The sequence below is a fragment of the Lucilia sericata genome, unplaced genomic scaffold (genome assembly GCF_015586225.1).
Source record: "Lucilia sericata isolate MDLA Ls3-8-SP2 unplaced genomic scaffold, ASM1558622v1 Contig001730F_arrow, whole genome shotgun sequence".
In the NCBI taxonomy this organism is placed as follows: Eukaryota; Metazoa; Arthropoda; class Insecta; order Diptera; family Calliphoridae; genus Lucilia; species Lucilia sericata.
The window spans coordinates 51,249-64,510 of record NW_023995635.1 but is presented as its reverse complement, the minus strand read 5'-3'; positions in this window follow the sequence as shown (position 1 = coordinate 64,510).

Genomic DNA, 13,262 nt, shown 5'->3' with positions numbered 1-13,262 from the left:
GAAAATATGAATGATCACAAAATAAGCTTATTTTTCCATTTAAACGTGTTTTAACGAAGTTATAAGCGATTTTAGTTTTCGATTTATGAAGGAAAATATGAGTGATCACAAAATAAGCTTATTTTTCCATTTAAACGTGTTTTAACGAAGTTATAAGCGATTTTAGTTTTCTTAAGTTTTTTGACCAAAAAATCGATTTTTGAAGGAAACTATGAGTGATCACAAAATAAGCTTATTTTTCCATTTAAACGTGTTTTAACGAAGTTAGAAGCGATTTTTCGTTTTCTTAAGATTTATGCTAAAAAATCGATTTTTGAAGAAAAATATGAGTGTTTTAAACGTGTTTAAACAAAGTTATAAGCGATTTTATTTTTTTTTACCAAAAAATCGATTTTTGAAGGAAAATATGAGTGATCACAAAATATGCTTATTTTTCCATTTAAACGTGTTTTAACGAAGTTATAAGCGATTTTAGTTTTCTTAAGTTTTTTGACCAAAAAATCGATTTTTGAAGGAAAATATGAGTGATCACAAAATAAGCTTATTTTTCCATTTAAACGTGTTTTAACGAAGTTATAAGCGATTTTCGTTTTCTTAAGATTTATGCTAAAAAATCGATTTTTGAAGAAAAATATGAGTGATCACAAAATAAGCTTTTTTTCCATTTAAACGTGTTTTAACGAAGTTATTAGCGATTTTAGTTTTCTTAAGATTTATTCTAAAAAAACGAATTTTAAAGGAAAATATGAGTGATCACAAAATAAGCTTATTTTTCCATTTAAACGTGTTTTAACGAAGTTATAAGCGATTTTTCGATTTTTCACAAAAATAAGCTTATTTTTCCATTTAAACGCGTTTTAACGAATTTATAAGTGATTTTAGTTTTCGTATTATTTTTGGCCAAAAAATCGATTTTTGAAAGAAAATATGAGTGATCACAAAATAAGCTTATTTTTCCATTTAAACGTGTTTTAACGAAGTTATAAGCGATTTTAGTTTTCTTAAGTTTTTTCACCAAAAAATCGATTTTTGAAGGAAAATATGAGTGATCACAAAATAAACTTATTTTTCCATTTAAACGTGTTTTAACAAAGTTATAAGCGATTTTAGTTTTTTAAAGAAAAACATGAGTGATCACAAAATAAGCTTATTTTTCCATTTAAATGTGTTTTAACGAAGTTATAAGCTATTTTAGTTTTCTTAAGATTTATGCTAAAAAATCTATTTTTGAAGGAAAATATGAGTGATCACAAAATAAGCTTATTTTTCCATTTAAACGTGTTTAAACGAAGTTATTAGCGATTTTAGTTTTCTTAAGATTTATGCTAAAAAATCTATTTTTGAAGGAAAATATGAGTGATCACAATATAAGCTTATTTTTCCATTTAAACGTGTTTTAACGAAGTTATAAGCGATTTTAGTTTTCTTAAGTTTTTTCACCAAAAAATCGATTTTTGAAGGAAAATATGAGTGATCACAAAATAAGCTTATTTTTCCATTTAAACGCGTTTTAACGAAGTTATAAGCGATTTTAGTTTTCTTAAGTTTTTTCACCAAAAAATCGATTTTTGAAGGAAAATATGAGTGATCACCAAATAAGCTTATTTTTCCATTTAAACGTGTTTTAACGAAGTTATAAGTGATTTTAGTTTTCATATTATTTTTGGCCAAAAAATCGATTTTTGAAAGAAAATATGAGTAATCACAAAATAAGCTTATTTTTCCATTTAAACGTGTTTTAACGAAGTTATAAGCGATTTTAGTTTTCTTAAGTTTTTTGACCAAAAAATCGATTTTTGAAGGAAAATATGAGTGATCACAAAATAAGCTTATTTTTCCATTTAAACGTGTTTTAACGAAGTTATAAGCGATTTTTCGATTTTTCACAAAAATAAGCTTATTTTTCCATTTAAACGGGTTTTAACGAAGTTATAACTGATTTTAGTTTTCGTATTATTTTTGGCCAAAAAATCAATTTTTGAAAGAAAATATGAGTGATCACAAAATAAGCTTATTTTTCCATTTAAACGTGTTTTAACAAAGTTATAAGCGATTTTAGTTTTTTTGACCAAAAAATCGATTTTTGAAGGAAAATATGAATGATCACAAAATAAGCTTATTTTTCCATTTAAACGTGTTTTAACGAAGTTATTTGCTATTTTCGTTTTCGATTTATGAAGGAAAATATGAGTGATCACAAAATAAGCTTATTTTTCCATTTAAACGTGTTTTAACGAAGTTATAAGCGATTTTAGTTTTCTTAAGTTTTTTGACCAAAAAATCGATTTTTGAAGGAAACTATGAGTGATCACAAAATAAGCTTATTTTTCCATTTAAACGTGTTTTAACGAAGTTAGAAGCGATTTTTCGTTTTCTTAAGATTTATGCTAAAAAATTGATTTTTGAAGAAAAATATGAGTGTTTTAAACGTGTTTAAACAAAGTTATAAGCGATTTTATTTTTTTTTACCAAAAAATCTATTTTTGAAGGAAAATATGAATGATCACAAAATATGCTTATTTTTCCATTTAAAAGTGTTTTAACGAAGTTATAAGCGATTTTAGTTTTCTTAAGTTTTTTCACCAAAAAATCGATTTTTGAAGGAAAATATGAGTGATCACAAAATAAACTTATTTTTCCATTTAAACGTGTTTTAACAAAGTTATAAGCGATTTTAGTTTTTTAAAGAAAAACATGAGTGATCACAAAATAAGCTTATTTTTCCATTTAAATGTGTTTTAACGAAGTTATAAGCTATTTTAGTTTTCTTAAGATTTATGCTAAAAAATCTATTTTTGAAGGAAAATATGAGTGATCACAAAATAAGCTTATTTTTCCATTTAAACGTGTTTAAACGAAGTTATTAGCGATTTTAGTTTTCTTAAGATTTATGCTAAAAAATCTATTTTTGAAGGAAAATATGAGTGATCACAATATAAGCTTATTTTTCCATTTAAACGTGTTTTAACGAAGTTATAAGCGATTTTAGTTTTCTTAAGTTTTTTGACCAAAAAATCGATTTTTGAAGGAAAATATGAGTGATCACAAAATAAGCTTATTTTTCCATTTAAACGTGTTTTAACGAAGTTATAAGCGATTTTTCGTTTTCTTAAGATTTATGCTAAAAAATCGATTTTTGAAGAAAAATATGAGTGATCACAAAATAAGCTTATTTTTCCATTTAAACGTGTTTTAACGACCAAAAAATCGATTTTTGAAGGAAAATATGAGTGATCACAAAATAAGCTTATTTTTCCATTTAAACGTGTTTTAACAAAGTTATAAGCGATTTTAGTTTTTTTGACCAAAAAATCGATTTTTGAAGGAAAATATGAATGATCACAAAATAAGCTTATTTTTCCATTTAAACGTGTTTTAACGAAGTTATAAGCGATTTTCGTTTTCTTAAGATTTATGCTAAAAAATCGATTTTTGAAGGAAAATATGAGTGATCACAAAATAAGCTTATTTTTCCATTTAAACGTGTTTTAACGAAGTTATAAGCGATTTTCGTTTTCTTAAGATTTATGCTAAAAAATCGATTTTTGAAGGAAAATATGAGTGATCACAAAATAAGCTTATTTTTCCATTTAAACGTGTTTTAACGAAGTTATTTGCTATTTTCGTTTTCGATTTATGAAGGAAAATATGAGTGATCACAAAATAAGCTTATTTTTCCATTTAAACGTGTTTTAACGAAGTTATAAGCGATTTTCGTTTTCTTAAGATTTATGCTAAAAAATCGATTTTTGAAGGAAAATATGAGTGATCACAAAATAAGCTTATTTTTCCATTTAAACGTGTTTTAACGAAGTTATAAGCGATTTTCGTTTTCTTAAGATTTATGCTAAAAAATCGATTTTTGAAGGAAAATATGAGTGATCACAAAATAAGCTTATTTTTCCATTTAAACGTGTTTTAACGAAGTTATTTGCTATTTTCGTTTTCGATTTATGAAGGAAAATATGAGTGATCACAAAATAAGCTTATTTTTCCATTTAAACGTGTTTTAACGAAGTTATTTGCTATTTTCGTTTTCGATTTATGAAAGAAAATATGAGTGATCACAAAATAAGCTTATTTTTCCATTTAAACGTGTTTTAACGAAGTTATATGCGATTTTCGCTTTCTTAAGATTTATGCTAAAAAATCTATTTTTGAAGGAAAATATGAGTGATTACAAAATAAGCTTATTTTTCCATTTAAACGTGTTTTAACGAAGTTATAAGCGATTTTAGTTTCCTAAAGTTTTTTTATTTTTCGTATTATTTTTGGCCAAAAAATCGATTTTTGAAGGAAAATATTAGTGATCACAAAATAAGCTTTTTTTCCATTTAAACGTGTTTTAACAAAGTTATAAGTGATTTTAGTTTTCTAAGGTTTTTTTTTGGAAATCGGCTCATAATTGACCCTACCCCCCATATAAGCTCCCCTTCAGTAAATGACTTTAACTCGTATAACTTGCTTCAAAATGATAGTTAAGCAATGAAAGTTTTTTGGGAACTAAAATATCTCCCCCATATTTTATGGACCCTACCCCCCTCAGAAAATAACTTTAAAGCTCATAATTTTGTTAAAAATCCCAGTAAATCAACGAAAGTCGACATAAATAAGTTTTAGAGGAACTAAAATCTCTATGCCAAATTATATAAAGATTGGTTCATAATTGACCTACCCCCGATAAAAGGTTCCCCTCAGAAAATAACAATAACGATCATCATTTGCTGTAAAATTATAGTGAAGCAACGAAATTCGACGTAAACAAGTTTTCGGAGAAATAAAACCTAACTGCCCCCCATATAAGGTTCCTCTCAGAAAATTGCTTTAAAGTTCATAATTTGCTTTAAAATTTTATGGAAACCACGAAATTCGACATAAACAACTTCTTCAAAATTATAGTAAAGCAATGAATTTCGACATAAACAGGTTTTATAGGAACATTGTTCTAACTGTTTTTTGAGGATCGGTTCATGATTGACCTTATCATCTATAAACAACCTTTCTCATAGGCCATAACTGGCTCAAACGTACCAATATATCGATAAAATTCGTCATGAACTAGTTTTATAAGATCTAAAATCTTTCTGTCAAATATTATGAGCATCGGGCCATATTGTATCAAAGCCTTCATATAAGGCTTAGAAAGCATTGATATTCCACATAATAAGTTTTACTGAAACCAAAATCTTTGTAAAATCTTCGAAGGATCGATTCAAAATTGACCATAAGTAAATTTACAGGAAATCAAATCATTAAAAAAATTTATTAAACATGATAAAATAAGTACTACCATCTATACCCTACCCTACCCTAACTATATTACTATGTAGATGTTTAAATTGTAGTAGCAAAAACATCGATTTATACAGTATAGGTAGGTCCATTTCCCGAAATTCACTTGAAATTTAAGACACATGACTGATGGTGGGTATTTAAGATTCGGCACGGCCGAATATAGATAGCACTCTTACTTGTTTTATTTAAAATCATCTTCCTACACTTTTTTCAAATTTCTAACATAACAAAGTACGAAAGTAAAATTGTTCTTAACCGATCATATGATACCCTATACCAGTTTTGAGTATTTCTATTGACTTAAATATATCGAAAGTTACACAAAATTATTATTTATTGATGAAAAACAGATTTTCTGGAGAAGGCTATAAATAGGTGGTATGACCGACTTTATCAAAATTATTCATATAAAAGTTAGTTACATCATAATACGAGTGTTTAAAAGAGAATTAAAAGGCAATTTTTTCTGAGGGGAACTTTGTGTGGACGACCAAGATGGTCCGAAATTCGTATGTAGATTTAGGTCTATTTGAAACAAAATAGTGACAATTTTTGTAGATATACTACAATATTTAACATAATTATGTGTGATTGCAATCCCGGAGAAAAGAGGTGCCACCAGTACCTCTACCAATACGTTTCTAGGTGCTGTTGCCGACTCCATCGAGGCCATCCCATCTGCGTGGTTGTAAATGGAAGTGATGTTTTTGCCACTCAGAACAACAATTACCAGAGATTAGATAGCTCAAGTACTTGAGCAAACTGTTTGTTCATGGACCGGCAGAACCACAAAGCACGGTATTGAATCGTCTAGCCAGCTCACCCAATGTTTGAGAAATTACCACTTTGAAATAAAGCCAACAGGTCAGGTGTTTGCGTAAAGCACTTCGACATCTTGAAGAACAATAGGGTCCGGGGCAAAATTTCTCCATAAAATGCATAAAGTAAAGGCAAACTCATTGAAGAGGAACTTTCAGAGATACTATTTATTCAGTACTTATTTCTCGAAAAAGCCTGAAACAAATAATTTAATTGCTTACGTTGAATATGGGAAACTTATTGATCGTCATATTCAAGGCAGCAGTAAAAACATTTAATATGCTTCTTCAGATGATAAAGCTATAATCGAGAGCGAAGAGGGAAATATCTTATTGGAATGAAAAAAAGCTATTTATTAACTACAAATTTTCCAACATAAAGATTTCTGCAACTTTCCTAAATCAAACCTAGGGTCCAAAGCCCATACATATCTATTACGAATATTAAACATAAATCGTATTAATATTGAAAAGTGAAAGTATTTTGATCAGAATTTTCATTCTAAAGTGGCGTGTGAAAAAAAGCTTTTCTTTTCATAGTGCTCACTAAAGGGTTAATATTGTAACTTTACACTATTCACGTATTTAACGGTTATTTTTGTTATTAATATATGTATTTTGAAAACATTTTTTATTACAATTTTTATAAATTTTAATTAATTCACACTCAATTAATAAATAATGTAGCAGCTGACAGATCGACCGGTGGTTATTGTTATTGTGGCTGAGTTAATACACATTTTATTATATGATCTAAGTATTATTAAGTACTTTTTTACGCACTCTTGCCTAAAGCACACACGCGTATAAATTTAACATTTTATTGAGAAAAAATAAACACAATATTAAACGAACGACAATATTACAGTATCAACAATATTTAAACGGACTCCAGCATATTTTGTTTCATATGAGAAACAACAGCAGCAACAGATTGTTTGATTGTATCAACATCATGTCACATTATATTGATGCTATTGATATAAATAAATATAAAAATCCAATCAAATGCAACATTAACATTTTCGTTTTTTTTTTTTTTTTTTTTCAAATAAATATTTTAATTTGTTTGTATTGTTGTTGTTATTTCTACCGAGAAAACTTGATTAGACGAGAAAAAGTAACAAAATGAAAAATAAACAACAAATGAAAACGAACGTTTCCAGTTGCACTACTACTACTACAGTAGTCAGTTAGTCAGTGAATAGCAGCAACACGTTTTATTAAACTTTTTTCAAATGCACGCAACAATTATATTGAACGAACGAAAGATAGATAGAACGTACAAAACCCGAACCGTTCGTCTTCAATTACAAAAAGCGTCCGATGCTCTTAAAGGCACAAATTGAACTGAAAACTTAAAAACAAAAAATTAAAGAAAACTGGAAGTACCCAAGTGGCAGCAAATAACCACAACAACAATAATAACAACAACAGTCAACAGCAGCGGTAACAATAACAAAAACAATCTTAAATGCTGTTAAATTAATCGAACAAGTCTGGATGATGGATACGGCTCTAACGAATCTCTAGCACTACTACCAGAGCTTAGAGCTTAGTATAAAAACGTTTATATTGAACAAATATTTCCCAAATTCTAATTTTGAAAGTGTTCCAGAGTTTCACTCCTCCTCTTCTCATGCTCTACATTCATCTAACTCCTCACGTCGAATTTTGAATAGTTATGCCCGTAATCCCGTGTGTCCACTCAAAATACGTACTATCATACTAACCTCAGTCTTGCTGATTTTGAGGAGGCTTCTCGTTCTACTCTCTTTAGTTTCACCCCATAGGTTCTACCTACCGTTTCATTATTCGAAGAGAACTTATGGGATTCCCTCGCTCATATTTTAAATTCGGCCTCGTTGCCTCGAATGGGTTTGCGTTCCTCAAGTTAACTACCTCGAGCTCCCCTCTCTATAAAGCAAGTAAATTCGCTCTTTCGTGCCGCACTTATAATGACTCTATATGGGTTCAAAAGTACCTTAAATCAAGTACCGATCCATTAAGTACGAAATATGCATCTAATTTAAGAATTTTTTTGGGACAAAGTCATTATACAAAGTACTTATTTTGAGATTTGATTTAAACTCAATGTAAACTTGATTTGAGATATACATAAATATAACAAGTAAGAGTGTTATATTCGGCTATGCCGAATCTTATATACCCACCATCAAACCTCGTTTGACTCGAATGAAACTTACTTATGTTGAATTTCATCTATATATTCGTATTTTTAGGCCAGTTATAAGCGTTAAAGTAATTTTCTGAAGAGGACCTTATATAGGGGGGTAGGGTCAATTATGGGTCGATCCTCATAAAATTTGGTAGACAGAATTTGGTTCGTATAAAATTTATTTGTGTCGAATTTCATCGCTATACTCGTATTTTTAAGTCATTAATGAGCGTTGCAGTCATTTTCTGAAGGGGACCTTATATGGGGGGTAGGGTCAATCATGGACCGATCAACATAAATTTTATTTAGATAGATTTTGACTCGTATGAAACTTACTTATGTCGAATTTCATCTATATACTAGAATTTTTAAGCCAGTAAAGAGCGTTAAAGTCATATTCTGAAGGGGACCTTATATGGGGGGTAGGGTCAATTATGGACCGATCCTCATAAAATTTTGCATAATGATTTTGGATCATAAGAAACTTACTTGTGTCGAATTTCATCGCTATATTCGTATATTTAAACAAGTTATGGCTGTTAAAGCTGCTTTTCGAGGGGCCACTTGTATGGGGGCTATCCGAAAACGTGGACATATATTGCCCATTTTCAATACCAAACAAACCTTACCTATAAGAAATATTTATGTGAAATTTCAACTCTCTAGCACTTTCCATTCGGACTCTATCGTGCTTTCAACAGACAGACAGACGGACGGACAGACATGGCTAGATCGTCTTAGAATTTAATGAGGACCCAGAATATATATACATTTGTGGGTCTATGACCAATATTTCGATGTGTTACAAACGGAATGACAAAATCAATATACCCCCCATCTTATATAAATAAAATAAAATGTATAAAAATGTAAGAGATTGAATTAATCCCAAGATGGGCTTGAATTTTAAGAATGAGTTAAGTATTAAAATTGTTCTTAAATTTTTAAATACGTTTTCGGCTGAAAGTGTGATAAGTAAAGTTGAAATTAGTATGAGATTTTCTTTCTGTGTGGCATTTGTATATATGTACATACATCGCTTAGTCTCATAATACAAACCTCGTGACATATTCAATATACACACTTAAATTATAGCTATAGCAAAATACTACTTTTTCAGTTGTTTTAAATTTGTAGGCAGCAACAACAACAACAACAATAATAACAACTACAAGCAAAAGTTTTATGCATAAAAAAGTACAAACAAAAGAAAATTAAACCAAATTTTTGTGTTGAACCGAAAACAAATACATTGTATCTACACAGAGAGGAGACCCTCTAATAGTCATCGAAACAAAACGAAAAGCCAAAACAATAGAGCTTTAATATTGGTTTTATTGGTTGTTGGTAGTCGTTTTTAATACCAGCTAGATGGAGCTCTGTATACTTTGTACGTTAATTTCATCAAGATGTTAACTAACACAAAGTTTTTTTATACTCTTTCTTATACATATGTACGAATAATGTGTATGTAGTTTTTTGGCGGTAACTGAAGACTGGATCACTTGCGCTCACGCGATTTAAATTCCCACAATTCACTGCATGTTATGCTGTATGCTATACACAGTTAACACACCGACTCACTTCCATACAACATTAAACCATGTGTCCATTTAATCCACATTGAATAAATAAAAAAAAACACCTCAAACCATATAACAACAACAACTCAACATCAACAATTTTACCAAAAATAGTAGGCTAAACCGGTCTTAAGATTATTTTTATTCTTTTGTGGTTTTAAATTATCAGATACGTGATATGATTGGGGAAAAAATGGAATTGGATAAAATGCTTTCCCTACACATTGAAATTGGTTTATAACTTTGTTTCGAATTCGTCAAATGGAAAGAATCAGAATAAAAGGACATTTCTGCCTAAATTTTATTAAGGCCACCGAATTTATTTTGGAACATATTATATGCGTTTCAGTTTCAATATTGCTCTACCTTAGGCTAATCACTTACTCACGGACTTTTTCCCAAATTAAATGAACTATAGGAAGAGACAAATGACGGCAGAAGTAAGTTTTGACATTAGTGATTTAAACAGCTATTAATTCGACATGATTTGAAAAGTCATAGTCCGCGAGAGTAGTAGAATATTCGTGAATGAGCTATTGCATCCACAAAATGTTAAAACTTGGTTCACAATTATGATGAAAATTTTAATGTTGAGTGATACAGAATTTTTTATTGTTGTTTCAGGTCCTTAGTTAATTTCCCATAAATTGATGTCATTACAATCTTGGTAATAAAAACTGGTAAACATGTCTGTTTATTGGTAAGAGTCCCTCCGGAAAACCCTAAATCGAAAAGGCCTGCTGTATGAACGTTCTGAATTCTATAGTTCTTTTTTAATACATAACTGGAGGGAATCTAAAATTTTAAAAACAACGTTCAAACAATGACCGAATTATTGCTGATAGTGATTATATTTAAAGATCTATTAAATTTTTTAAAAAACTTCACGAAAGGTTCTTGAAATTTGATTATGCTCTCTTATATTTTCTGTAGAGTAAATAATTTCTATTGTTTCCTATGAAATCCTTAAGATCTTATAAATCAAGTCTTCCTTAAATTCTGGCTTTAGTACGCCTCTGCTTTAAGCTGAATCTTTTCAAAGAAAACTGCATTGTAACCAATGATTTTCAAAGCAAGAGTACGGTCTGTGGTTTTAGATTTTTTGTTTTGTAGTTGTAGAGGGGCATGACTATGTAATATCACCTATATGAATCTCGTATAGACGTTGTTAAAGGTGCTGTTATGTTTATTCAGTTATAAATGTATGTGTTATTAAATATACATACAAACATAAATGTATCTTTTTCGATTTGAAACTTCTTTTATTTAGTTAGTGGTGGCATGGTGCAAAAAAATTTAGTTTTGTATAAATTTTTATTTATTTTTAGATGTCGTTTTCTTCCCATTACCAAAAGATGTTGATGCTTCCACAACGGATGCTGTGCTTTAAAGGCATTAACAGTATGTATATTTTTGTATTTTTCTTATATTTTTTGTTATTAAAAGGATGATATGCAGGTGCTTTTTTGACAATAGGGCAGGTGGTTTATAGAATTAATCTTTCAATAAAAATGCGGTAAAACGTTGTAGATTTATAAATATAAACAAATTTTAAAATTAAACGTACTGATCTATTCTGGATCAGTTAGAACTTTACACATTTGGGTTATCAGTAGAGGTGTTTAAAGCAAAAATGTATGTCAAATGAAAAATCATAACTGTTTTTGTGTTTCAAAATTTTTTTCTATCCGATTCAAAAATATTACTCAATGTGTTACCGTGTAAAATATGTATATTGAGTGATCCTAAGGAAACAATTTTAAAAATATCTATAATTTTGTTTATATTGTTACTATCATTTAAAAAAAAGTAACATCTAACTTGTTTTAAAAGTACAGTTATATTTAAAAGAAAATATTTCTCATACTCCATTTACTTCCTCTCTCTTTATGGCAATTATTTAAAGCAGTGTTGCTCAAACACATACTACCATAGAGTACCATAGTTTTATTTGTGTTGGTAAAGCAGCAGAGAACAGAATTCAATTCAAAATAAAAGTATACTAATAAAATGACTATAAACTATAATGTATATGCTAACTGTCAAATGTTTATTATGGATTTTGACAGCCAGCGTATATCAAAGTCTATATATAAAAAACTAACAACTGTTCTCTCATGTTCTCCTACATTAATTCGGCTTTCTCAAAATTTTGTTGTTGTATTTCTGTGTGTATTTTAAAAACGTCGCATACAGACCTTGCTTCGACAAGTGCTGATCAGCAACTGATTTGATTTTGTTTTTCAAGTTGAGAGCATACCCACTGATATTGCTCATTATAAAAAGAAGAAGAATTAAACGTATAGTGTATGTGTATCAACTTAGCGTCAGCAGAATTTTCTTACCCTATCACGCGTGCTATGTAATGGCAATCTTGCGCTCCTCTGATTTAAAGTAATGTATTCATTCTTTACTTGCTAAGTTCATTCCTTGTAAAGTTCATAGCAGTCATTGAAAATTTAAATTTTAAAATAGTACTAACTTGTAACAAATATAGTACTTTTTTCATTAATTTATTAAATTAATTTAGTAGTAAAATACTAAAATAATTTTCCACTAGATTAGACTAGACACTAGACTAGACTATAAACGATACTATAGACTAGACTATAGACTAGACTATAGACTAGACTATAGACTAGACTATAGACTAGACTATAGACTAGACTATAGACTAGACTATAGACTAGACTATAGACTAGACTATAGACTAGACTATAGACTAGACTATAGACTAGACTATAGACTAGACTATAGACTAGACTATAGACTAGACTATAGACTAGACTATAGACTAGACTATAGTCTAGACTATAGACTAGACTATAGACTAGACTATAGACTAGACTATAGACTAGACTATAGACTAGACTATAGACTACACTATAGACTACACTATAGACTAGACTATAGACTAGACTATAGACTAGACTGTAGACTAGACTATAGACTAGACTAGACTAGACTAGACTATAGACTAGACTAGACTAGACTAGACTATAGACTAGACTAGACTAGACTAGACTAGACTATAGACTAGACTATAGACTAGACTATAGACTAGACTATAGACTAGACTATAGACTAGACTATAGACTAGACTATAGACTAGACTATAGACTAGACTATAGACTAGACTATAGACTAGACTAGACTAGACTAGACTATAGACTAGACTATAGACTAGACTATAGACTAGACTATAGACTAGACTATAGACTAGACTATAGACTAGACTATAGACTAGACTATAGACTAGACTATAGACTAGACTATAGACTAGACTATAGACTAGACTAGACTATAGACTAGACTATAGACTAGACTAGACTATAGACTAGACTATAGACTAGACTATAGACTAGACTAGACTATAGACTAGACTAT